General features: G+C 47.6%; 5 pseudogenes across 1 annotated transcript; all 5 read right to left on the bottom strand.

Moving 5' to 3' along the window:
* Positions 1–397: 397 nt before the first annotated feature.
* On the bottom strand, positions 398–4,135 carry Gle1-ps6 (GLE1 RNA export mediator, pseudogene 6; annotated as a pseudogene).
* A 565-nt stretch (positions 4,136–4,700) lies between these two features.
* On the bottom strand, positions 4,701–5,297 carry Ddx41-ps1 (DEAD-box helicase 41, pseudogene 1; annotated as a pseudogene).
* Positions 5,298–9,150: 3,853 nt separating this feature from the next.
* Gle1-ps4 (GLE1 RNA export mediator, pseudogene 4) lies at positions 9,151–11,314 on the bottom strand (annotated as a pseudogene).
* A 4,294-nt stretch (positions 11,315–15,608) lies between these two features.
* On the bottom strand, positions 15,609–17,704 carry Gle1-ps7 (GLE1 RNA export mediator, pseudogene 7; annotated as a pseudogene).
* LOC120103584 (WW domain-binding protein 11-like) lies at positions 17,274–23,686 on the bottom strand (annotated as a pseudogene). Its single transcript, XR_015623270.1, has one exon. The product of XR_015623270.1 is annotated as a WW domain-binding protein 11-like (transcript).
* Between the last annotated feature and the right edge of the window lie 4,102 nt (positions 23,687–27,788).

The following is a 27,788-nucleotide window of genomic DNA, read 5'->3' as shown; positions in this document are numbered from 1 at the left end:
CCCAGTGGCAGGGGCCTTGGAGAAGACAGACACACCTTGGCTTTCTGCAAGCTAAGAGTCGAGCAAATTGTCAGCCATCTCCTGAAGGACACTAGAGAGGAAGGGTTCAGCGAAGTGACAAGGGTCCCTTCTTTCCCCTCCTTATACCTGTGAAAATGGGAAAGGCCTGTTCTGGATGTGTCTGTGACTCCTCTAGAACTAACTATCCTGCCAAGAGACTGACAAACGCTGTCAAGCATAAGAGCCTCATTCACATGGTACAGGTAAATAAAAACACACAGACGAATTTCTCAACCTGACAGGATACTTCAAAACCAGTTGCTCTATTGTTAACCCCCTAACCCCTGGCCTCAGACATAGTGTTCAGAAGGACATCAAGAACTCCAGAATGATGACTTCAGAAAACCTCTGGGGACAGGGACTCCCTGTGCTGCAGACATTTGTCCAAGAACTGCTGCAGATGCATCAGAGATCCCATCTATCCTGAGCTCAGGATGGCTTTAACTCTGGGCAAGTAGTCCTCTCTAGTGACAAGGACCATCTTCCATACCGGACCTGGTACTGCTTCACGAGGGCAGTCCCACACACCTCCAGGACGTCAAACAGGAGAGTGGCTATCACATCCAGGAAAGGCTCCAAGTTTAAGGCCTATGCCAATGACCACCAGTCATAATGTAAGCCATGAGTGTGAGGTTCTGACCTGCTTTTGTCAGGCCGCTGGAACGGGATGATTGTGGCAGATAAATGAATCATCCCAGCCATCTGTTTTAGAATATTGTCATGTTGCTCAACCTTGGAATATGTCAATTTGTAGGCAAGCTTCCATTAATAATCGTCAAACCCATCGCTTCCTTAAAGGCTGGGTACAAAGAAACGGAGTAGGGATGCTGCCTGTGGAGCTGATCGAGGATGAGGTCTCCCACTCTGGGGTGGAGCATCCAGATCCCAGAGGCCACGGCCGCAATGGGGAAAGGCGCTTTGGGGTGAGAGGCCACTTCAACTCCCCTTGCTTGTCGAACTTCTCTGCCACTTTGTACTGGACAAGGTCCAGCCCCTGAGGGTTAAGAGTGACAGACATGGGAGGCCCACCAGATTGCACAGGCTGTCCAGAGAGCAGGCTATGGAGTTTGTCAAAGACCTCCTTGAGCTTTGAACCTGCGCTGCTGGAGATCTGGCTCACTGGGATGGTGGCTGCCTTCTGCAAGTCCATCTTGATCCTTCTGTCCTGACTGTCCTTGCTGCTGCTCAGGTCCTCAAAGGCCAACTCGCATTTGGCAGAAGCATCCTGAAGTTGCTGGTACCAGTGCATCGTCCCATCCTGGAACTGCACCTGCAGGTCTTTCTTCGCCTGAGTCCCTGCTGGGCTTGGGCTGGTGGCAGAGGTCTGGGCAGGAGCCCTTGAGCGCTGAGGGCCCTGTGACTCCTGTTGCTTGATGCAGGCCTCCTCCTCCTCCTCCTCCTCCTTCACTTAGGTGGCTCTGGAGATCTCCTGCTCTAAATGGATGAGGAGGTCCCTCATTTCCTGCAGGGCTCCCTCAGCCTCAGCATGATTCTCTGCTGTGGGATAGCCAGTGTCCAAGGTGGTGGGAAGGAGTCCGGAGATGAAGCCGCACAGCTGCTTGCCCCGGCTCTGGAAGGCAGACAGGTCCACGTTCAGGAGGTCTCTGTGCTGCTGAAAGGAGGCCTCCAGCTGCTGGTTGAGACAGGACCTCCTCTTGCAGGGGGTACAGGCTACGCACACAGATCTGGCCTTCCTCCTCAGGAAGCCGCTCCTACTCTGCCTGCTTCTTGTGCTGCTGCTGCTTAGCCTCTCCAAGCTTTAGGGTGAGAAGCTTGGCTCTGAGGCCATGCTCAGCTTTCAGCTTCTTCTGACGGTCCAGGGCTTCTCTGCGACCCTTCTCCATCCTGCCCTGGAAGCCCCGGAAGTCCTTCTGCAGCTTCTGCTCCCTCAGCTGGTCAAACCTCTCCAGCTGTTGGCATGCCATCTCTGAGAGGGCTCCCACCTTCCTCTCTTGCTCCTCCTGCTGCAGCCTCAGGCCCTCTGCTGCTCTCCTTCTGCTGGCCAATTTGTAGTTTCAGATGCAACCCTCCACTCTGATAGCCCGAGAGCACTGAAGCGCCATAGGGTCTGTGAACAGGGACTCATGAGTGCTATGGGTTCCATTTGCTGTTGAGGGTGAGGGGATTGCAGGGTACTTGTGCCAGGAGACTTAAGGAGTGAGGATTGGTTTTGGCCTGCAGCAGATCTACAGGATGGTGAATTATCCAAGCGGGTGCCATATCTGGCTTGTGGTGTGAGGTGGTGGGTGGGATGTGATCTACCACCCATCCGGAGTAACAGGACAGTGTGGGAAATGAGATGCATTATTCTAAATCATGCTAGAGTCTCATAAGTCCCTTTTGCTCACAGTGCAGGAGGCCTTTTGTGAGGGACACCCTCAGGGTTTCCCAGTAGGGATCATTGCACATCATTTACCTTTAAACTATTTATATTTGAAGTAAGGTCTTATTTGAAATCTATTTGGGAAAGCATTTTTTATCTTGATATGCAACATTTTATTTCTTTATAAAACACGCAAAGACTTTAGCTTTTGGAAAATTATGTTTAATCCCAGATTCGTATATTTCTTCCCACATACCAAGCATTGAATTAGTAAGGGATATTGCAATCCATTCAGTACGAGGAAAATATTACAAAATATTTACAGGAAAATTTTAAAAATAACTCAATCACAAAAGTCAAGTTGGAATAATCTTTTTTCCTCCAGAATTTTCTACTCTAGTCCACACTGCACATGAGTGAAAACGAGTAACTAAGACCTCCCCTATAGAATTCCCAAAATAGAGAGGGGATGAGACGGAGGATATGGTGGTGTCAAAGGGCACAGAGGTGGGGAGGGTTCATTCCTTCACGTCCTGGTAGATTATAAAGAAACGTGTTGTGTGGGGATCCCAGCAGACAAACATTAGGAGGCTCCTGGAACGGGACTTGGACAACACCTGACAGTGGACATTGCTCTTCCCTCTAAGTTTAGCAAGAGTCTGTTGTTCCACAATCCAGTCCTCTGGAGAGAAGCAGGAGACTCTGTCACAGCAGCCCTCCCATCTCTTTCATAAATGCTTCAAAGCATCGTACTTAGTTTGTGCTGAAGCAGGAAATGAGGGACCCCATCTTGGGGCTGCTTTGGCAATGGGCACAGCAGCCTCATCCTCCAACCTTCTTTGGAAAACAGTAGCATCTTTATTCTCACGTCCCACTCTCAGTGCAGTGGGCACGAACCGTGTGATGTCTGCCTTGGGATTAGTGATCTGGGGCTTGGCACTGATGGTCACTGTGGCTTTCTTCTCCATGGTGACTACACTTCCACCTTCTGCCTTTGGTCCCTGAATGAGGCTGGGCAGGGCAGTCACCACCCCTGGGTTGGGCAAGAGACCTGTCGTGTAAAGGGAAGGTGGAGCAGGTTCAAGAGGAGGCACCAAGGATGGGCAAATCATCCCAGGATGAGGAGGGATCCCTGGAGGTACAGGAGGAAGCCTTGGCAGGGACTAGAGTAGTAGCCTAGTGGGGACTAGAGTAGAAAATTCTGGAGGAAAAAAGATTATCCCTGGAAGTACAGGAGGAACCCTTGAGGGGCTGAGGGGGTAGACCTGGAGGAGGACTTGGGGGAGAGCCAGGAGGTCTACCAGGAGGAGGTCCTTGAATTCCTGGCATTCCAGGTGGTCTCAGGAATGCACTAGCCCTTGGAGGTGGCCCAGGAGGAGTGCCTGTAGGTGGTCCAGGAGGTAGAAGAGTTGGTGGTCCTGGCATGGGAGGTGCTTGTGTCTGAGGAGGAATGGACTGTGGAGGAGCCTGGTGTTGTGAAGAGGCAGCAGTTGTGCCCTCAGAGTGGGAATCTTCTTTATCCTGCTTCTGTGATTGTTTCCCCACTTCAGAATCTTTAGAGTCTTGCTCATCCTGTTCCTCTGAAAATTGCTCTACTCCCCGTCCTTCCTCGGGGATTTCCTGATCTGCCATTCGCAGCATCATGGCTTGAAGAGGAGTCAGCTCCTTTTGAAAGAGCGTACCCCTAAACGGGGGACGTGTCTCTCGCTCCAATCGTGGGATGGGGTGCCCCCAGGAATCACGAGGAGCCATTCTTGATGTAACAGCAGGAGGTAGCTTTATTAACGAGATCCCGGGTCTTAGCGGGATCCCGGGTCGACACGTATCTCACACAGGAGACAGAGGAATCGACCTCGAGCCTCTTTAGGCAGGGGTTTATATAGGAGAAGCTAGGGGGTTTCACGTGGTTATCAGCAAGGGAAATGGGTACAAGGTCTCATCTGCAAGCAGTACATGCGGGCTGGGGTGTTCTCAATATAGGAGAACGTCTTATCTTTATCTGTAGAGCAGGGAGTCATCCGTCCGTCCGGATGGCCCCCGACTCAGCGGAGATGGTGGCTGCCGGTCCCTGGAACAATCCCTCGACCTTGCTTTTAGGCTTGGCTGGGCACATCTCAGGCCAGCTCTGTCTGCCCCTTTATCTGCTGTTCTTTTGCAGTTTTTATGAAGTTTTTATTTTAACTCTTCAGCTCTAAATGGTCCGGCAAGCCCTATAGTCTCCCTTAGGTAGTCCGGACCTTGTTTATGACTAACTTTTTGAAATTTAACTCTTCAGTTGCTGACCTGCTTAGTCTGCATAGCTTCGAGTTTGGGGAAGTCAGTGATGACCAAGGCCTCCACAGAAGGCGCAGCCCCGTTCTCCTCCGATGTCCAGCATGGACTCATCCCCACAGTGCAGCACTTGCGGAACAGGTGGTACCTTCTGCTTGACCTCCAGCAACAAGGCTTTGAGGTCCATGAGCACTGACTCATCGCAGGCCTTGTTGATAAAGGTGGTGGCGATGCCCGTGTTTCCCGAGCGCCCAGTTCGGCCGATTCGGTGCACATAGTTCTCGATTTCTTCAGGCATGTCATAGTTGATGACGTGCTGGATGGCAGGAAAGTCTAGGCCTTTAGAGGCCACATCCGTGGCCACTAAGACGTCCTTCTTGCCTTCCCGGAATGCCTCAATGGCCTTGGTCCGCTCTTCCTGGTCTTTGCCCCCATGAATGGCCACAGCCTCAACTCCTTTGAGCAGGAGGTATTCGTGAATGGCATCCACATCTGCTTTCTTCTCTGCAAAGATGAGTACCGGTGGGGGCGTCTTCTGCAAGCACTCAAGCTGGTACACCATCTTGGCTTCCTCCTTCACATATTCCACCTCCTGGATGACGTCAAGGCTGGCTGCTCTAGCACGACCAACATTGATGGACATGCTCAAAACAATAAGAAAAAGAAACAAAAAATTGTTTTCAGAGCTCGAGATATTGCTCCCTAGTTGAAAGCACTGACTTTTCCTGCAAATGTCCTGAGTTCAATGTGTGTTGGCTACCTACATCTGGTGTGGGGCCTTCCCTTAAGAGTGGTTTTGTAAACAGTGAGACTCCATTGGAGAAAATTAACTTTTCCTCTGTGAGCAGATACTGGCTATAGTGCCTGGAACCAAACTACACAAGAACAGCCCATACCCTGAACAACTGACCTGCTTCTCCAGCCGGTTTTGCTCGTTTTCATAAAGGACATCTAAAAACACTAGTGAGAGCCACCTGAACCTTTGTGATTGCCAAGCCTGGCCATTGTGAGATTTGTCTTTTCACCACTGCTGAGGTAAGCACACAATACACACTGTACCCCTGGAGTTTTTCTTGTGGGCAAGCATTTCTAGTTCTACCTTCCTTTCCCCTCAGTCCTACTAATCTGCATCATAGTGCCTGAAGAAGACTCAAATATTTGGTACCTCTAACCCTTAGCACAACTCACTTATTTTTCTGTACCAAGACTAGTCCCACACTACTAAACATTATCTCTTGGTTCTAGTTTCATTTCGGTGGCTGTGGTTAAACTATTCCAGCAATACACAATTTACAAGGGAGGCGGGGGTATCTGGCTTACAATTCCAGGATACAACACACCAAGGGATGTCAAGCCTGCTAGCAAAATCCCACACACAAAAGCAAGAGTGACTTGCTTTCTTGCAGAGAAGGAAGGAGGGAGGAAAGCAGGCAGGCAAGGCAACTAATGAAAGATGCCAGGTTTGAGCATCCCAGTCGTCAAGGAAGTCCTTAAGAATTTTTATCCATGGTTGTCACCCGGTGACCTCTGCTCCCCATCCTGGACACTGGGAAGAAAAATATGAAATACAACACAGAAAGAAACAAAAGGGCAATCCTTACAGCCCACTGGCTTGCTATGCTAATGAGAGACAAAAGAGCCTACTGAGGACAAGGTTAAAATGATTATGGTGGGAAAAACAGAAAGGCAGAGACCAAAACCTGGGCTGGAGGATGGGACAAAAGGAATGGATCTGTGTTCTGACCAACAACTCTCCTTTTCCACAGAGGAAAGCATAGCATTTGGGGTGGGGACAACACGATGAGCCCTCACTGTCCAGTGGTTCTCTAGAGAACAGCAATTTTACTAGGCCGCAATTAGAAAAGTAGATCTGTAAAACTGATGGGTGTGACAGTGGGTAAAGGCTCTTGCAGCCAGACTTGACTACCAGAGGACAGCAGGGTCAGACAGAGAGCCAAAGACAACAGACAATCTCAGACTTTATGCACATGTCGTGGTAGCTTCACAAACACAGACACACACACAAACACATGTAAACAGAAACAGACACAAGCTTATGCTACATGCAACAAAAAGTAATAGAGATGTACAAATATATACATATAATATATATTGTATGTATGTATATATCAGTGTTTTATCTCCACGTATTCTGTAACCACATGCAGACCTGCTGCTCTAGGAGGCTAGAAGAGGGCTTTGGACCCGCTGGGTCCTAGAAGAGCAGATGTTTCTGAGCCACCTTGTGAGTGTTGGGAATGAGTGCACTCGACTGTCCTCTCAGACCCAATAACATTCCCTTCTCAATCACTTACCACGGGCAACACTTTCCTTTAGTTATGTGGGGTGTGGGTTTGCTTCACTTTTGCTGGACGTTCATGTGTTTGCCTATCTCATCCGGTTGTCGAATTTAACCAGTTACCTAGCTTGTTTGAGCCACCCACCCCAGGAATTTACAAAGACCAAACACATAAACAAACAAAAACTCGAAAGACCTAACTTCTCTCCATCTCGGTTTTAAACCCTGAATACTGAAAGGTTTTCAGAAGTTGAAGTGAGCTGACCGAGGCTGAAGAAGAGGTCACTCACTCTCTACAGTACTCACTACTGAATCGGGAAGACTTGAGTTCAAGGCAATTCATTTAAAAAATGAAAACAAAGAAAGGAAGGAAGTAAGGAAGGAAGAAGGAAAGAAACAAAGAAAGAAAGAAAAGGTGGAAGTCATATAATCAAAGCCCACCAGCATAGTTCCGTGGAGACTGTGGATTGAGGATCTTTGGACTTGGAAAGCAGTGGAATGCTTTAAGTTGGGCTCAGAGGGCTATCTCAGTAGGAGTATGAAGACCTGGTTCCTGAGAGGGATTTGAATCAGGCAGAGCTATCCAAGAGGTTTCAGTGGGGAAGAACTTCAGTATGGGGCCTGAGGACTGATTTTTTGTAGTATTTTGGTGGAGAACATGGCTGCTTTTTGCCCTAGTTGGAAGAATGTGGACGAGGCTAAGGTTTGGACACAGATTCATGGCGTTGAGGAAGGAGATCTCAGAAATGCCCATCAGAGACGTAGATCTCTGCCTACATCTAAGGAAGACTATTTGAAATATGCATAGCAAGCTTACAAAGGAGAGAAGTTAAACATTGAGTTTGAATATGAAAGGGGCACCAGCACATTAAACACACGTGAATCCTGAGTTAACCCTATGGAACTGAACTGAGAGAGTGTCAGGGTTTGGCAAGGGACTACTAACCGAGGAGTTTTAGTTCCAGGCACCGTGGTACATTCCTTCAATCCCAGGAGATAAAGCCAAGCACATCTCTGAGTTCAAGGTCAGTCAGAGAGAGCAATTTGGAGTTGTAGAAAAACTTAAAAGCAGGCCGGGTGGCACACCCCTTTCAGGATAGGAGATAGACATATGGATGTTTGAGGTCAAGATCAATGCCCAGAGCCAGATCCATGACAGTCAAGCTTAGGCAGCGAAGGAGTTGGGAAAGAGGAAGCCAGAGATCTTGTGGTAGAACAAGGGGACCATGTTGCAGCCCCTTCCTGTAAGCAGCAGAACTTGTGAGCTTTGGCCATGTGACTCTGGCTTTGTAGTCAAGAAGAGAAGTGGTCTGGTCTGTGGGGAAAGTTGATGCCGGTCATCCGGAGTTAGGAGATGAGCGGTGACGATGGAGGGAGCAGCATGGCTGAGGTGAAACCTTCCTGGAAGTGTTTTCTGAGAACACAAAGGAGCTGTGTTCTCCAGATAGGCACGGTGGTGCCTGGAGGCAAGCTTGTGTTGCACCTGATCTTGGTAATGGGTGAGATTCACCCAGGTGGTACTTACTGGTTTTGAGAAAGGAGGGTGCTGAAAACGGTTCTCTGGGAGCTTTCCTGACCTCAGTGACCCCACTCTCTGGTCTCACAAAAGTCCAAGCATGGGGCACCTTCCCCAAGGGGTCAGAGGGGAAGCCCTCAGGGAATTTCAATCTATAGGGGGGGAAAGCAGGGTGGGTGGGAGGATCAGCTGGTGTTCCCCTACAGGGCCTGGGGCTAAGTACCAGAAAGCAGTGCCCAGGTGGCACAGGCCTTGCAGAAGACAGATGCACCTTGGCTTTCTACAAGCTAAGAGCCGAGAAAATGGTCAGTCATCTCCTGAAGGACACTAGAGAGGAAAGGTTCAGCTAAGTGCCAAGTGCCCCTTTCTCACCCCTCCTTATACTTGTGAAAACGGAAAAGGCCTGTTCTGTATGTGTCTGTGACACCTCTAGAACTACCTAACCTGCCAAGAGACTGACAAACAGCTGTCAAGCACAAGAGCCTCATTCACACGGTACAGGTAAAGAAAAACACACAGACAAGCTTCTCAACCTGACAGGATTCTTCCAAATCCGTTGCTTTATTCTTAAAGGAGCTACCACCCCTCCCTTCCCCCGACACAAACAGCCCCCACCCTCTGCGTCCCTCCTCTCCCAGATCCCCCACACCCACCCCAGAAACAGAGTTGAGAAGAAGGACATCAAGAGTTCCAGAAGGAGGCTGTCAGAATACCTCTGGGGACAGGGATCTCCCTGCGCTGCAGACATTTGTCCAAGAACTGCTGCAGTCGCACTACAGAGCCCATCTGTCCTAAGCTGGTGATGGCTACAATTCTGGCCAGGTAGTCCTCTCTGATGACAAGGTCCAGCTTACAGAACTGGACCTGGTACTGTTTCACGAGGGCATTGCCACACACCTCCAGGAAGTCAAAGAGGAGAGTGGCTGTCACATGGGGGAGAGGCTCCAGGTTCAAGACCTGTGCCAACCAGCGCCAGCCATGCTGTAAGCCGTGAGGGTGAGCCTCCTGCCGGTCTCCATATGGCCACTGGAGCTGGATGATGGCGGCATAGAAACGGATCATCCCGGACATCCGTTTCAGAAAGTGGTCCTGTTCCTCCACCTTGGAATGTGTCACTCGGTAACCAAGCATCTGTCCATAATCCTCCAAAGCCATCCCTTCCTTGAAAACAGGGTGGAAAGGAACGGAGTAGGGACACTGCCTGTGGAGCTGAGCGAGGATGAGGTCTCCCACTCTGGGTTGGAGCATACAGATCCCAGAGGCGACGGCCGCAATGGGGAAGGCAGCTTCGGGGTGAGAGGCCACTTCCGACTCCCCTTGGTTGACGAACTTCTCCGCCAGTTTGTACTGGACAAAGTCCATCCCCTGAGGGTGAAGACTGACAGACTCGGGAGGTCCACCAGACTGCACAGGCTGTCAAGAGAGCAGGCTGTGGAGTCTGTCGAAGACCTCCTTGAGCTTTGAACCTGCACTGCTGGAGGTCTGGCTCACTGGGATGGTGGCTGCCTTCTGCAAGTCCATCTTGATCCTTCTGTCCTGACTGTCCTTGCTGCTGCTCAGGTCCTCAAAGGCCAACTCGCATTTCGCAGAAGCATCCTGAAGTTACTGGTACCACTGCCTGGTCCCATCCTGGACCAGCAGCTGCGGGTGTTCCTTCCCCTGAGTCCCTGCTGGGCTTGGGCTGGGGGCAGAGGTCCGGGCAGGAGCCCTTGGCGCTGGGAGCCCTGTGACTCTTGTAGCTGGATGCAGGCCTCCTCCTACTCCTCCTCCTTCACTTAGGTGCCTCTGGAGATCTCCTGCTCTAAATAGAAGAGGAGGTCCCTCATTTCCTGCAGGGCTCCCTCACCCTCAGCTTGGTTCTCTGCTGTGGGATAGTCAGTGTCCAAGGTGGTGGAAAGGAGTCCGGAGATGAAGTCGCACAGCTGCTTGCCCCGGCTCTGGAAGGCTGACAGGTCCACCTTCAGGAGGTCTCTGCTGAATGTGCAGCTCTGTCCAGCTGCTGGTTGAGCTGCACGACCTCCTCTTGAGGGTGCACCTGCTATGCACACAGAACGGCCTTCCTCCTCTGGAAGCCGCTCCTACTCTGCCTGCTTCTTTTGCTGCTGTTGCTTAGCATCTCCAAGCTGCAGGGAGAGAAGCTTGGCTCTGCCGCCATGCTCAGCTCTCAGCTTCTTCTGATGGTCCAGGGCTTGTCTGGTACTCTATTACATCATTTCCTGTAAGTCCCGGAAGTCCTTCTGCAGCTTCTGCTCCCTCAGCTCGTCAAACCTCTCCAGCTGTTGGCATGCCATCTCTGAGAGGTCTAGCACCTTCCTCTCTTGCTCCTCCTGCCGCCGCCTCAGGCCCTCTGCTACTCTCCTTCTGCTGGCCAATTTGTAGTTTCAGATGCAACCCTCCACTCCTATGACAGGAGAGGACTGAAGTGCTATAGGTTCTGCCAACCGGCATTCCGTTGGTTCTGCTTTTATTTGCTGTTGAGGGTGAAGGGCTTTGCGGGGTACTTGTGCCAGGAGACTTAAGGAGTGGGGATTGGTTGTGGCCTGAAGCACATCTAGAGGTTGGTGAATTATCCAAGGGGGTGCCATATCTGACTTGTGGTGTGAGTTGGTGGGTGGGATGTGATCTACCACCCATCCGGAGTAACAGGACAGTATGGGAAATGAGATGCATTATTCCAAATCATGCTAGAGTCTCATCAGTCCCTTGTGCTCACGGTGCAGGAGGCCTTTGTTTCGGGACACCCTCAGGGTTTCCCAGCAGGCACCATTCCACATCATTTACCTTTAAACTATTTATATTTGAAGTAAGGTCTTATTTGAAATCTATTTGGGAAAGCATTTTTTATCTTGATATGCAACATTTTATTTCTTTATAAAACACGCAAAGACTTTGGCTTTTGGAAAATTATCTTTAATCCCAGATTCGTATATTTCTTCCCACATACCATGTGATGAATTAGTAAGGGATATTGTAATCCATTTCAGTACAAGGAAAATATTACAAAATATTTACAGGAAAATTTTAAAAATAACTCAATCACAAAAGTCAAGTTGGAATAATCTTTTTTCCTCCAGAATTTTCTACTCTAGTCCCCACTGCACATGAGTGAAAAGGAGAAACTAAGACCTCCCTTACAGAATTCCCAAAATAGAGAGGGGATGAGACGGAGGATATGGTGGTGTCAAAGGGCACAGAGGTGGGGAGGGTTCATTCCTTCACGTCCTGGTCGATTATAAAGAAACGAGTTGCGTGGGGATCCCAGCAGACAAACATTAGGAGGCTCCTGGAACGGGACTTGGACAACACCTGACAGTGGACATTGCTCTTCCCTCTAAGTTTAGCAAGTGTCTGTTGTTCCACACTCCAGTCCTCTGGAGAGAAGCCTGTCCTGGCAGGAGACTCTGTCACAGCAGCCCTCCCATCTCTTTCATAAATGCTTCATAAGCATCGTCCTTAGTTTGTGCTGAAGTAGGAAATGAGGGACACCATCTTGGGGCTGCTTTGGCAATGGGCACAGCAGCCTCATCCTCCAACCTTCTTTGGAAAACAGTACCATCTTTATTGTGGTTAAACTATTCCAGCAATACACAATTTACAAGGGAGGCAGGGGAATCTGGCTTACAATTCCAGGATACAATACACCAAGGGATGTCAAGACCTCTAGCGAAATCCCACACACAAAAGCAAGAGTGACTTGCTTTCTTGCAGAGAAGGAAGGAGGGAGGAAAGCAGGCAGGCAAGGCAACTAATGAAAGATGCCAGGTTTGAGCAGCCCAGTCGTCAAGGAAGTCCTTAAGAATTTTTATCCATGGTTGTCACCCAGTGACCTCTGCTCCCCATCCCGGACACTCTGCGGAGAAAAATATGAAATACATGTACTCCCGGAAGCTTCTGTATTCAGGACCCAAATCAACATACCTGGTGAACTTCAGCTTCTCAGAAGAAGGAAGATCCTTTCTTCCCAAGATATAGTGTTTCTCGGTTGTCCTGCTGCCCTTGATCTCTTTGTAGAGACCCAGTAGGCCTAGATCAGCTATCCCACGCGCCTCAGCCTCCAAATGAACTCCAAGGTGGGAAGGAGAGAGTACTGTGTCTGGGCCTGGACAGAGCTTGGGTAGATATACCTTTCCCCAAAGCCCCGCCTCCACAGCGACGACCCTCCTCCAACAAGGCCACACCTCTCGAGACTACCTAGTCCTGCCCCAAGCAGAATCAAATCAGCACAACACAGAAAGAAACAAAAGGGCAATCCTTACAGCCCACTGGCTTGCTATGCTAATGAGAGACAAAAGAGCCTACTGAGGACAAGGTTAAAATGATTAATGTGGGAAAAACGGAAAGGGAGAGACCAATACCTGGGCTGGAGGATGGGACAAAAGGAATGGATCTGTGTTCTGACCAACAACTCTCCTTTTCCACAGAGGAAAGCATAGCATTTGGGGTGGGGACAACACGATGAGCCCTCACTGTCCAGTGGTTCTCTAGAGAACAACAATTTTACTAGGCCGCAATTAGAAAAGTAGATCTGTAAAACTGATGGGTGTGACAGTGGGTAAAGGCTCTTGCAGCCAGACTTGACTACCAGAGGACAGCAGGGTCAGACAGAGAGCCAAAAACAACAGACAATCTCAGACTTTATGCACAGGTCGTGGTAGCTTCACAAACACAGACACACACACAAACACATGTAAACAGAAACAGACACAAGCTTATGCTACATGCAACAAAAAGTAATAGAGATGTACAAATATATACATATAATGTATATTATATGTATGTATATATCAGTGTTTTATCTCCACGTATTCTGTAACCACATGCAGACCTGCTGCTCTAGGAGGCTAGAAGAGGGCTTTGGACCCGCTGGGTCCTAGAAGAGCAGATGTTTCTGAGCCACCTTGTGAGTGTTGGGAATGAGTGCACTCGACTGTCCTCTCAGACCCAATAACATTCCCTTCTCAATCACTTACCACGGGCAACGCTTTCCTTTAGTTATGTGGGGTGTGGGTTTGCTTCACTTTTGCTGGATGTTCATAAGTTTGCCTATCTCATCCGGTTGTCAAATTTAACCAGTTACCTAGCTTGTTTGAGCCACCCACCCCAGGAATTTACAAAGACCAAACACATAAACAAACAAAAACTCGAAAGACCTAACCTCTCTCCATCTCGGATTTAAACCCTGCATACTGAAAGGTTTTCAGAGGTTGAAGTGAGCTGACCGAGGCTGAAGAGGAGGTCACTCACTCTCTACAGTACTCACTACTCAAGGGGGAAGACTTGAGTTCAAGGCAATTCATTTAAAAAATGAAAACAAAGAAAGAAGGAAAGAAAGAAACAAAGAAAGAAAGAAAATGTGGAAGGCATATAATAAAAGCCCACCAGCATAGTTCCATGGAGACTGTGGATTGAGGATCTTTGGACTTGGAAAGCAGTGGATGCTTTAAGTTCGGCTCAGAGGGCTATCTCAGTAGGAGTATGAAGACCTGGTTCCTAACAGTGATTTGAATCAGGCAGAGCTATCCAAGAGGTTTCAGTGGGGAAGAATTTCAGTATGGGGCCTTAGGACTGATTTTTTGTAGTATTTTGGTGGAGAACATGGCTGCTTTTTGCCCTAGTTGGAAGAATGTGGACGAGGCTAAGGTTTGGACACAGATTCATGGCGTTGAGGAAGGAGATCTCAGAAATGCCCATCAGAGACGTGGTTCTCTGCCTACATCTAAGGAAGACCATTTGAAATATGCATAGCAAGCTTACAAAGGAGAGAAGTTAAAACATTGAGTTTGAATATGAAAGGGGCACCAGCACACTAAACACAGGTGAATCCTGAGTTAACCCTATGGAACTGAACTGAGAGAGTGTCAGAGTTTGGCAAGGTACTACCGAGCGAGGAATTTAATTCCAGGCACCAAGGTACATTCCTTCAATCCCAGGAGATAAAGCCAAGCACATCTCTGAGTTCAAGGTCAGTCAGAGAGAGCAATTTGGAGTTGTAGAAAAACTTAAATGCAGGCCGGGTGGCACACCCCTTTCATGCCAGGAGACAGCCATATGGATGTTTGAGGTCAAGGTCAATGCCCAGAGCCAGATCCATGACAGTCAAGCTTAGGCAGCGAAGGAGTTGGGAAAGAGGAAGCCTTGGTAGAACTTGTGGTAGAACAAGGGGACCATGTTGCAGCCCCTTCCTGTAAGCAGCAGAACTTGTGAGCTTTGGCCATGGGTCTCTGGCTTTGTAGTCAAGAAGAGAAGTGGTCTGGTCTGTGGGGAAAGTTGATGCTGGTCAGCCAGAGTTAGGAGATGAGCGGCGATGATGAAGGGAGCAGCATGGCTGAGGTGAAACCTTCCTGGAAGTGTTTTCTGAGAACACGAAGGAGCTGTTTCCCGGAAAGGCACGGTGGTGCCTGGAGGAAAGCTTGTGTTGCACCTGACCTTGGTAATGGGTGAGAGTCACCCAGGTGGTATTTACTGGTTTTGAGAAAGGAGGGTGCTAAAAAATGGTTCTATGGGAGCCTTCTTGACTTAAGTGACCCCACTCTCCGGTCTCAAAAAAGTTCAAGCATGGAGCGCCTTCCCCAAGAGGTCTGAGGGGAAGCCCTTAGCGAATATAACATTCTGGGGGGAAAAGCAGGAAAGTGAGACTAGAAGGGAGGATCACCTGGTGTTCCCCTACAGGGCCTGGGGCTAAGTACCAGAGAGCAGTGTCCAGGTGGCACAGGCCTTGCAGAAGACAGATGCACCTTGGCTTTCTACAAGCTAAGAGCCGAGCAAATGGTCAGCCATCTCCTGAAGGACACTAGAGAGGAAAGGTTCAGCTAAGTGCCAAGTGCCCCTTTCTCACCCCTCCTTATACTTGTGAAAACGGAAAAGGCCTGTTCTGGATGTGTGTGACACCTCTAGAACTACCTAAGCTGCTAAGAGTCTGACGAACGGCTGTCAAGCACAAGAGCCTCATTCACAGGGTACAGGTAAAGACAAACACACAGACGAACTTCTCAACCTGACAGGATTCTTCCAAATCCGTTGCTTTATTCTTAAAAGAGCTCCCACCCCTCCCTTCCCCTGCCACAAACGGCCCCCACCCTCTGAGTCCCTCCTCTCCCACATCCGCCACACCCACCCCAGAAACAGAGTTGAGAAGGACATCAAGAGTTCCAGAAGGAGGGTGTCAGAATACCTCTGGGGACAGGGATCTCCCTGCGCTGCAGACATTTGTCCAAGAACTGCTGCAGTCGCACTACAGAGCCCATCTGTCCTAAGCTGGTGATGGCTTCAATTCTGGGCAGGTAGTCCTCTCTGATGACAATGACCAGCTTCCAGAACTGGACCTGGTACTGTTTCACCAGGGCATTGCCACACACCTCCAGGAAGTCAAAGAGGAGAGTGGCTGTCACATGCGGGAGAGGCTACAGGTTTAAGACCTGTGCCAACCAGCCCTAGCCATGCTGTAACCCGTGAAAGTGAGGCTCCTGCTGGTCTCCATATGGCCACTGGAGCTGGATGATCACAGCATAGAAACAGATCATCCCGGACATCCGTTTCAGAAAGTGGTCCTGTTCCTCCACCTTGGAATGTGTCACTCTGTAGCCAAGCATCCGTCCATAATCCTCCAAAGCCATCCCTTCCTTGAAAGCAGGGTGGAAAGGAACGGAGTAGGGACACTGCCTGTGGAGCTGAGCGAGGATGAGGTCTCCCACTCTGGGTTGGAGCATACAGATCCCAGAGGCCACGGCCGCAATGGGGAAGGCAGCTTCGGGGTGAGAGGCCACTTCCAACTCCCCTTTCTTGACAAATTTCTCTGCCACTTTGTACTGGACAAAGTCCAGCCCCTGAGGGTGAAGACTGACAGACACGGGACGCCCACCAGATTGCACAGGCTGTCCAGAGAGCAGGCTGTGGAGTCTGTCGAAAACCTCCTTGAGCTTTGAACCCGCGCTGCTGGAGATCTGGCTCACTGGGATGGTGGCTACCTTCTGCAAGTCCATCTTGATCCTTCTGTCCTGACTGTCCTTGCTGCTGCTCAGGTCCTCAAAGGCCAACTCGCATTTGGCAGGAGCATCCTGAAGTCGCTGGTACCAATGAGTCGTCCCATCCTGGACCTGTGCCTGCAGGTCTTCCTTCGCCTGAGTCCCTGCTGGGCTTGGGCTGGGGGCAGAGGTCCCGGCAGGAGCCCTCGGGCACTGGGGGCCCTGTGACTCCTGTCCCTTGATGCGGGCCTCCTCCTACTCCTCCTCCTTCACTTCGGTGCCTCTGGAGATCTCCTGCTCTAAATAGAAGAGGAGGTCCCTCATTTCCTGCAGGGCTCCCTCAGCCTCAGCTTGGTTCTCTGCTGTGGGATAGTCAATGTCCAAGGTGGTAGAAAGGAGTCCGGAGATGAAGTCGCACAGCTGCTTGCCCCGGCTCTGGAAGGCAGACAGGTCCAGGTTCAGGAGGTCTCTACTGAATGTGCAACTCTGTCCAGCTGCTCGTTGAGCTGCACCACCTCTGCTTGAGGGTGCACCTGAAACGCACAGGGATCTGGCCTTCCTCCTCTGGAAGCCGCTCCTAATCAGCCTGCTTCTTTTGCTGCTGTTGCTTGGCCTCTCCAAGCTTTAGGGAGAGAAGCTTGGCTCTGCAGCCATGCTCAGCTCTCAGCTTCTTCTGATGTTCCAGGTCTTATCTGCTACTCTATTACATCATTTCCTGTAAGTCCCGGAAGTCCTTCTGCAGCTTCTGCTCCCTCAGCTCGTCAAACCTCTCCAGCTGATGGCATGCCATCTCTGACAGGTCTAGCACCTTCCTCTCTTGCACCTCCTGCTGCAGCCTCAAGCCCTCTGCTGCTCTCCTTCTGCTGGGCAATTTGTAGTTTCAGATGCAACCCTCCACTCTGATGGCCCGAGAGGACTGCGGTGCTATAGGTTCTGCCAACAGGGATTCACGTTGGTTCTGCTTTTATTTGCTATTGAGGGTGAAGGGCTTTGCGGGGTACTTGTGCCAGGAGACTTAAGGAGTGGGGATTGGTTGTAGCCTGAAGCAGATCTAGAGGATGGTGAATTATCCAAGGGGGTGCCATATCTGGCTTGTGGTATGAGTTGGTGGGTGGGATGTGATCTACCACCCATCCGGAGTAACAGGACAGTGTGGGAAATGAGATGCATTATTCCAAATCATGCTAGAGTCTCATCAGTCCCTTGTGCTCACAGTGCAGGAGGCCTTTGTTGCAGGACACCCTCAGGGTTTCCCAGTAGTGGTCATTGCACATCATTGACCTTTCAACTAATTATATTTGAAATAAGGTCTCATTTGAAATCTAGTTTGGAAAGCATTTTTTATCTTGATATGCAACATTTTATTTCTTTATAAAACACTCAAAGACTTTAACTTTTGGAAAATTATCTTTAATCCCAGAATCGTATATTTCTTCCCACATACCATGCGATGAATTAGTAAGGGATATTGCAATCCATTCAGTACAAGGAAAGCATTACAAAATATTTACAGGAAAATATTAAATATAACTCAATCACAAAAGTCAAGTTGGAGTAATCTTTTTTCCTCCAGAATTTTCTACTCTAGTCCCCACTGCACATGAGTGAAAACGAGTAACTAAGACCTTCCTTACAGAATTCCCAAAATAGAGAGGGGATGAGACGGAGGATATGGTGATGTCAAAGGGAACAGGGGTTGGCAGCGTTCATTCCTTCACGTCCTGGTAGATTATAAAGAAACGAGTTGCGTGGGGATCCCAGCAGACAAACATTAGGAGGCTCCTGGAACGGGACTTGGACAACACCTGACAGTGGACATTGCTCTTCCCTCTAAGTTTAGCAAGAGTCTGTTGTTCCACAATCCAGTCCTCTGGAGAGAAGCCTGTCCTGGCAGGAGACTCTGTCACAGCAGCCCTTCCATCTCTTTCATAAACGCTTCATAAGCATCGTCCTTAGTTTGGGCTGAAGCAGGAAATGAGGGACCCCATCTTGGGGCTGCTTTGGCAATGGGCACAGCAGCTTCATCCTCCAACCTTCTTTGGAAAACAGTAGCATCTTTATTCTCACGTCGCACTCTCAGTGCAGTGGGCACGAACCGTGTGATGTCTGCCTTGGGATTAGTGATCTGGGGCTTGGCACTGATGGTCACTGTGGCTTTCTTCGCCATGGTGACTACACTTCCACCTTCTGCCTTTGGTCCCTGAATGAGGCTGGGCAGGGCAGTCACCACCCCTGGGTTGGGCAAGAGACCTGTCGTGTAAAGGGAAGGTGGAGCAGGTTCAAGAGGAGGCACCAAGGATGGGCAAATCATCCCAGGATGAGGAGCGATCCCTGGAAGTGCATGAGGAAGCCTTGGCAGAGGTCCTTGCTGGGGCTGAGGGGGTAGACCTGGAGGAGGACCTGGGGGAGGGCCAGGAAGTCTGCCTGGAGGAGGTCCTTGAATTCCTGGCATTCCAGGTGGTCTCAGGAATGCAGTAGCCCTTGGAGGTGGCCCAGGAGGAGGGCCTGTAGATGGTCCAGGAGGTAGAAGAGGTGGTCCTGGCATGGGAGGTGCTTGTGTCTGAGGAGGAATGGACTGTGGAGGAGCCTGGTGTTGTGAAGAGGCAGCAGTTGTGCCCTCAGAGTGGGAATCTTCTTTATCCTGCTTCTGTGATTGTTTCCCCACTTCAGAACCTTTAGAGTCTTGCTCATCCTGCTCCTCTGAAAATTGCTCTACTCCCCGTCCTTCCTCGGGGATTTCCTGATCTGCCATTCGCAGCATCATGGCTTGAAGAGGAGTCAGCTCCTTTATGCTGTTCTTCCTTGATTTCCCAGGCTTATCAGCACATCGCACCCTCAGACCTGACCTTTTCTCTTTACTATTGTTGCTCTCAGTACCACTGGGGTGACTCTCTGAGTCCAATCTGTCAGGGTCTCTGTCCCCAGTACTCTCATCATGTGTATCTTGCTCCATGTCCTCCGGATAGCCATCCTCCTCCCTGGTGCTGGACATGTCCTCATCATGACCACGCTGAGCAAGCTCTGGGCTGTACAGCATGTCTTCATCTTGTCTCTGAGGGGGAAGACCTAGAGCAAAGCCCTCTTTACAGCCATCCACCAGCAGAACTTGAGAAGGAGGAGGGCCAGGTGGAGGGCCGGGTGGTTTTCTGCCAGGGGGCAAATGTGGAACACCAGGACCCTGGAGAGGCAGGACAGGAACTGCTGGGGTTGGAGGCCCGTATGCTGAGGCTTTCCTCAGGATGGAGGGCGGCTGGGCACCAGGAAGGGGAATGTCCTGGATGAAGACTTTGGAAGGAGCATGGGGCATGTCTGGCAAAAGGATGCTCTCTAAGTCCACATGCTGAGCGTTCTTGACCGCATCAAAATACTGGATCCGTTGATTTCTCTTTTGTTCATATTCTACCTGTAGCTGTCTCAATTCTTTGTACACATCTGGGTTTTCTTTTTGATAAAGGTGTAGAATTCTTTCAAACATTTCCCGCAGCCTTTTCAGCTTAGCTTTCAGTACTTTCTCATGCAGCTGTGGCTGTTGCACTGGGTTAAACTCCATTGCATCCAGTGTCTCCATGTCCCGGATAATCTGTTTGGGATCTTTCATCTTCAAAGCTGCAGTTCGGACCATCATGCGTTGTTTTTTGTTCTTTTTCAATTCTCTCTGCCTGGCTTCCTTTCTGGCTTGGTCTGTGGGGTTAATAAACTTCCCACTCTTGGTGGAGGATGTTGATCTTCGTCCCATGTTGACAATATATTTGATATATATTTCCTCTTCAGTAAATAAAAAACAGAAGGACAGCCGAGTCCTTTCTGAGAAGGGGCCTTCTCTCCCTCTGTGTCCACCACCCAGGCAAAGCAATCTAGAAACCTCGAACCCTGGAAAGAATTCTTTTTATCAAATTTATGCACACAGCATCAAATTGTATAGCTTAATAAAAATTTCATCTCATCATTACGAGAAACATATACAAAAAGAGCAGTCTAGGGCTTCATAAAACAATAAACTCAGATACCATTTTAAGAGATTTTTAAGAAATTTAGAGTAATCAAGACTATAAGGTCATTTGTGTTTATCAGGGCCTTAGTACAGCACTAGACCCCTCACAAATATGCACCACCACACTTTGAATGGACATGCTCAAAACAATAAAGAAAAAGAAACAAAAACTTGTGTTCAGAGCTCCAGATATTGCTCCCTGGTTGAAAGCACTGACTTTTCCTGCAAATGTCCTGAGTTCAATGTCTGGCAACTGCATGGTGGCTCCCAACCTAATGTGTTCAGGATGCCCTCTTCTGGTGTGTCTGAAGACAGCTACATTATGCTGATATAAATAACTCTTAAACTTTTGTTCAGTTCATGAAATGAATGAAAAATGGAAGAAGCCACACGTTTTGTTACTAAGTTCTACTTTGAGACACAAAATAACACATATGCAGTTGACATAGACAAGACAGTTACATGGAGTCCTGGGCCATCCAGAGAAAACAAAGAGCAAACAGAAAGTTCAACTTCATCTCTTTAGATGTGAGAAAGACCTAGTGACAAACCAACTGACCAGAATAGGACAAAACTAATAAAAAGAAAACCTGGAAAAACATTCCTCAGTTCATTTTGTGTTGGCTACCTACATCTGGTGTGGGTCCTTCCCTTAAGAGTGGTTTTGTAAACAGTGAGACTCCGTTGGAGAAAATTAACTTTTCCTCTGTGAGCAGATACTGGCGATAGTGTCTGGAACCAAACTACACAAGAACAGCCCATGCCCTGAACGACTGACCTGCTTCTCCAGACCGTTTTGCTCATTTTCATAAAGGACATCTAAAAACACTAGTGAGAGCCACCTGAACCTTTGTGATTGCCAACTTGGCCATTGTGAGATTTGTCTTTTCACCACTGCTGAGGTAAGCACACAATACACACTGTACCCCTGGAGTTTTTCTTGTGGGCAAGCATTTCTAGTTCTACCTTCCTTTCCCCTCATAGTCCTACTAATCTACATCATAGTGCCTGAAGAAGACTCCGATATTTGGCACCTCTAACACTTAGCACAACTCACTTATTTTCCTGTACCAAGACTAGTCCCACACTACTAAACATTATCTCTTGGTTCTAGTTTCATTTCGGTGGCTGTGGTTAAACTATTCCAGCAATACACAGTTTACAAGGGAGGCGGGGGTGGGGGGTAATCTGGCTTACAATTCCAGGATGCAGGACACCAAGAGATATCAAGCCCGCTTGCAAAATCCCACACATAAAAGCAAGAGTGACTTGCTTTCTTGCAGAGAAGGAAGGAGGGAGGAAAGCAGGCAGGCAAGGCAACTAATGAAAGATGCCAGGTTTGAGCAGCCCAGTCGTCAAGGAACTCCTTAAGAATTTTTATCCATGGGGTTGGGGATTTGGCTCAGTGGTAGAGCGCTTGCCCAGGAAGCGCAAAGTCCTGGGTTCGATCCCCAGCCCCGGAAAGAAAAAAAAAAAGAATTTTTATCCATGGTTGACACCGGGTGACCTCTGCTCCACATCCCGGACACTCTGGGAAGAAAAATATGAAATACATGTACTCACGGATGCTTCTGTATTCAGGACCCAAATCAACATACCTGGTGAACTTCAGCTTCTCAGAAGAAGGAAGATCCTTTCTTCCCTTACTTTTTTCGGTTGTCCTGACTGCCCTGGAACTCTTTGTATAGACCGCGTGGGCCTAGATCACCTATCCCGCGAGCCTCTACCTCCAAATAAACTCCAAGGTAGGAAGGAGAGAGTACTGTGTCTGGGCCTGGACAGAGCTTGGGTAGATATACCTTTCCCCAAAGCCCCGCCTCCACAGCGACGCCCCTCCTCCAACAAGGCCACACCTCGCGAGACTACCACATCCTGCTCCAAACAGAATCGAATCAGCACAACAAGGAAAGAAGCAAAAGGGCAATTCTTACAGCCCACTGGCTTGCTATGCTAATGAGAGACAGAAGAGTCTACAGATGACAATGTTAAAATGATTAATGTGGGAAAACAGAAAGTCACAGACCAAAACCTGGACTGGAGGATAGGACAAAAGGGATGGATCTGTGTTCTTAAGGTCAACTCTCCTTTTCCACAGAGGCATAGCATTTGGGGTGCTTGCACCATGATGAGCCCTCACTGTCCAGTGGAAATCTAGAGGAGAGCAATATTACAGTCACACAATTAACCCTAGCTGAAACCGAAGTTGGTACCAGGAACTTGGGAATTGCTATGAGAGGCACGACCATGCTTTTGTTGGAAGACTCTATTTTGGCACTTTGGTTTTGAAAGGCAGTGGAATGCTTTAAATGGGGCTCAATAGGCTATCTTAGTAGTAATATTGGAGACCTTGGTATTGAGAGTGATCTGAATTGTACAGATCTGGACCAAGAGTTTTTAGCGGACAGGTTCTTCAGTAGGTGGAGAAAAGTCTATTTTTGTAGTATTTTGATGAACAACATGACTGCTGTCTGCCCCTCTCTGAACAGTCACCTTGAGGCTAAGAGACCCAGATTATTGCAATGACAAAGGAAGTCTCAGAAATTCCCATCATAGACCTTGTTCTCTGCCTATATCTCATGAACGGCATTTGGAATATGTATAGCAAGATAAGAAAAAATATAGAGAGTTCTAGTATTAAAGAAATGGATTTGGATTCTGAGTTCAAGGATATTAAACTGAACTGGAGAGTGTGGAACTTGTAGCAAGATCCAGGCTCAGTGGTACACACCTTTAATCCCAGGAGATAAAGCCAATCAGTTCTCTGACTTCAAGGCCAGCCTGAGGCAGCAAGTTCTAGGTATCTCTTCATTAACCATTACCTGCTTCAAAACCAAAACAAACAAACAAGACCCGGAAAGGTATCTATTCTCACACAGATCTTGGTGATAACAGCAGTAGTCTGTGAGTCCCAACACACGTAATTAGAAGGCAGTTTGATTCCTGTGCAGACCCCTTGGTGCTGCTCTAGAAATTTGGCAAGCATTTGACATTGAGCTAGGACAAGGAAGTAGGCTCACATAAGAATATTTACATTTGGACTTATACAAAGCTCAAGGTAAACTCAATGGAAGTATGTGTCCTTTTATCTTGGTCATCCTGATAAGATCCTAGGTACAGTGACCAGGGGACTTTGTTTGTTGCCTGGTTTGATCACATTATTTTTTGCCTTCCTTGACTACTCTGTCCTTGATCTAAGAACGGGCCCTATTCTTTACAGGTACCTAGAAAAATATAAAAGCAGAGTGGAAAAAAATAAACCTGCTTCAGCCTCACAGTGTTCTCTGATTGTCTTTTTATATCCTCACCACCTCCCTGGAGTCCCTGGTTGACTGACTGAGCTGGCTTGGTCAGATTCCCCACCAGGGCCTGTGACCTCCCCAGCCATAGTCTTTTGACCATGTGCACTGTACCACATGGGACACTAGCATGGGGCTCATGCAACACTCAGGGTAGAGTCCAGAGAATTTTAAGGTTAGCCAGGTAAAGTGCTCCAGGTACATTAGATTGCCTTGGGGTATCTGTTGCTTGCAGCTGCCCAAAGATCCTACATTTATCTATGAGCATTTATCATAAGTGCTAGGTGGAAAAACAATGCCTTGGTGAAACAAAAAAAAATCACCATCAGAAAACCACAAATTTTACTCTGCAAGGAGCCATTCTACCCTAGAGACAGTAACGACAGTTAACAAGCTATAATAGAGACACCACCACTGACAATTGCAGCTACCTTTTACAAAGGTAAGAACTATCACCAGAAAAGAATAGACTGTAGTTGAATCAACTCACTCTGTGGCCATGACCTCCAAAACAGTTAGTGTTGTTTGTTTATTTGTGGTTTGTGACAGGGTCTCATACTGGACTCCGGATTTTTTTCCTAGAACTCAGTATGTAGTCCACACTGGCCTGAAACTAGAGGCAAACCTCCAAATTCAGGCAAATTTAGTCCAAGTGCTGGATGCACAGGTGACCCACCCAAGAAATGCTCTTCTTTCTTCGGTGTTAGGGATGAGGAGACAGTGTCAGGGAGATTTCATCAACATCCCAGTGTCATGGAGCTGACGGATATTAAAGACAGGCTGTCTGGCTTCCACACAATTATTAGAAGGTCTCTTAACTTAGTCTGTTCATTAAATTTGGCAAATTAAACATGTTCAGAAGATTGGCTGAGTGCAGTGGTGTCTGGAATTAACTGGTTATGACCAGTTAGAGGTTTCTTGCTGCTTCTGGCTGCACACCTTTAATCCCAGCACTCAAGAGGAGATAATATGACCCTCAAAATGAAATTGTTTTAGGGAAAAGAGAAATTTCCTCATCACTCTCATCACTATTAGAGGAGTATACGTGTGAAACCTTTGATTTGGAACGTGGTTTGACAATATTTATTAATTATGTAAATATTTATAACCCCCGTCTTCATTCCTGAGACCCACTTTCCTGTATCTCCCAAGTGTTGAAATTAAAAATCTTTATTGCATCTTTGTTTATTTACATTTCAAATTTTATTCCCTTTCCCAGTTTCCCAGACATAAGCCCCAATCCCCTGCACCTCCCCTCCTTCTATAAAGCTGTTCCCCTTCCACACCACCCCCCACCCCGTCTTCCCTCCCCTACACATTCCCCCACACTGGGCGTCCAACAGAAGCTGGACCGAGGGCTTCTCCTTCCATTGGAGCCCCAACAAGGACAACTACATATGCAGCTGGAGCCATGGGGCTGTCCATGTGTCCTCTTGGGTAGTGGGTTAGTCCCTGTGAGCTCTGGTTGATTGACATTGTTCTTTTAGCGTTGCAAGCCCCTTCAGCTCTTTCAATCCTTTCTCTAATTCCCCCAATCCCTGCCATTCTCAGTTCAGTGGTTTGCTGCTAACATTCGCCTCTGTATTTGACATACTTTGGCTGTGTCTCTCAGGAGACATCTATATCTGCTTACTGTCAGCTTGAACTTCTTAGTTTAATTGATCTAATCAGTCTTGGTGGCTATATATATATATATATATATATATATGTATATATATATATATATATGGTGTACAGGTGGGGCAGGCTCTGAATGACAATTACTTCAGTCTCTTCTCCAAACTTTGCCTCCATATATCCTCCTATGAATACTTTTGTTCCCCATTTTAAGAAGTAGTGAAGCATCTGCCTTTGGTCATCCTTTTTCATGAACATCATATGCTTTGTGGATCGTATATTGAGTAATATAAGTTTTGGGCTAATATCTACTTATCAATGAGTGCATACCACGTGTGTTTTTCTGTGATTGAGTTACCTCACTCAGGATGATATTTTCTAGTTCCATTCATTTGCCTCCAAATTTCTGAAGTCACTGTTTTTCATAGCTGAGTAGTAGTCCATTGTGTAGATGTACCACATTTTCTGTATCTATTCCTCTGTTGAAGGGCATTGGGTTTTTTTTTTTTTACAGGATTTTGCGTATTTTAAATAAGGCTGCTATGAACATAGTGGAGCATGTGTCCTTGTTGTATTTTGGAGTATCTTTTGGGTATATGCCCCAGAGAGGTATAGCTGGGTCCTCAGATAGTGGAATGTCCAATTTTCTGAGGAACCTCCAGACTGATTTCCAGGGTGGTTGTACCAGTGTGCAATCCCACCAACAATGGAGGAGTGTTCCTCTTTCTCCACGTCCTGGCCAGCATCTGCTGTCACCTAAGTTTTTTTTATCTTAGCCATTCTGGCTGCTGTGAGGTGGAATCTCAGGGTTGTTTGATTTGCATTTCCCTGATGACTAAGGATGTTGAGCGTTTCTTTGGTACTACTCAGACATTTGATATTCCTCAGCTGAGAATTCTTTGTTCTACTCTGTACCCCACTTTTAAAGGGGTTATTTGGCTCTCTGGAATCTATCTTCTTGAGTTCTTTCAATATTTTGGATATTAGCCCTCTATCACATGTAAGATAAGAAACATATTTTCCCAATATATTGGTTGCTGTTTTGTCCTAATGACAGTGTCCTTGTCTTACTGAAGCTTTGCAGTTTTATGAGGTCCCATTTGTCAATTCTTGATCTTAGAGCATAAGCCATTGGTGTTTTGTTCAGGAAATTTTCCCAAATGTCCATGTGTTCGAGACTCTTCCCCACGTTTTCTTCTATTAGTTTGGATGTATCTGGTTTGATGTGGAGGTCCTTGTTCCACTTGGACTTAAGCTTTGTACAGGTTGATAAGCATGGGTCGATCTGCATTCTTCTACTTGCTGACCTCCAGTTGAACCAGCACCATTTGCTGAAAATGCTATGTTTTTTCCATTGGATGGTTTGGCTCCTTTGTCAAATATGAAGTGAGCATAGGTGTGTGGGTTCATTTCTGGGTCTTCAATTCTGTTCCACTGATCAACTCGCCTGTCTCTGTCCCAATATCATGCAGTTTTTATCACTATTGCTCTGCAGTACTGCTTGAGGTCAGGGATGGTGATTCTGCTAGAAGTCATTTATTCTTGAGGATAATTTTCACTACACTCTTTCTTTGTTATTCCAGAAGAATTTGGAAATTGCTCTGTCTTACTCTACGAAGAAATGATATGGAATGTTGATGGGAATTGCATTGAATCTCTAGGTTGCTTTTGCCAAAATGGGCATTTTTACTGTATTAATCCTGCCAATCCATGAGCATGGGAGATCTTTTCATCTTCTGATGTCTTCTTCAATTTCTTTCTTCAGAGACTGGAGGTTCTTATCATGCAGATCTTTCACGTCCTTGGTTAAAGTCACAGCAAGGTATTTTATGTTATTTGGGACTATTGTGAAGGGTGTCATTTCCATAATCTCTTTCTTAGCTTGTTTAATCTTGAGTAGAGGAAGGCTACTGATTGGTTTGAGTTAAATTTATACCCAGCCACTTTGCTGAAGTTGTTTATCAGGCTTAGTAGTTCTCTGGTGGAACTTTGTGGTCACTTAAGTATACTATCCTACCATCTGCAAATAGTGATTTTTTGACTTCTTCCTTTCCAATTTGTATCCCTTTGACCTCCTTTTGTTGTCTGGGAGCTCTGGCTAGGACCTAGAGTGCTATATTGAATAAGTAGGGAGAGACTGGGCAGCCTTGCTTAGTCCCTGATTTTAGTGGGATTGCTTCAAGTTTCTCTCCCTTTAGTTAAATGTTAGCTACTGGATTGCTGTGTATGGCTTTTACTATGTTGAGGTATGGGCTTTGCATTCCTAATCTTTCTAGGAGTTTTATCATGAAGAGGTATTGTATTTTGTCAAAAGCTTTTTCAGCATCTAATAAAATGATCATGTGGATTTTTTTCTTTGACTTTGTTTACATATTGGGCTATGTTAATGCATTTCTGTATGTTGAACCATCCCTGCATCTCTGGGATGCAGCCTACTTGGTCACGTTGGATGAT

Source organism: Rattus norvegicus, chromosome 6, assembly GCF_021556685.1.
Source record: "Rattus norvegicus strain SHRSP/BbbUtx chromosome 6, alternate assembly SHRSP_T2T, whole genome shotgun sequence".
NCBI classification, from domain to species: domain Eukaryota; kingdom Metazoa; phylum Chordata; class Mammalia; order Rodentia; family Muridae; genus Rattus; species Rattus norvegicus.
The sequence above is the reverse complement of the archived record's forward strand: the minus strand, read 5'-3'. Positions and strand labels throughout refer to the sequence as shown.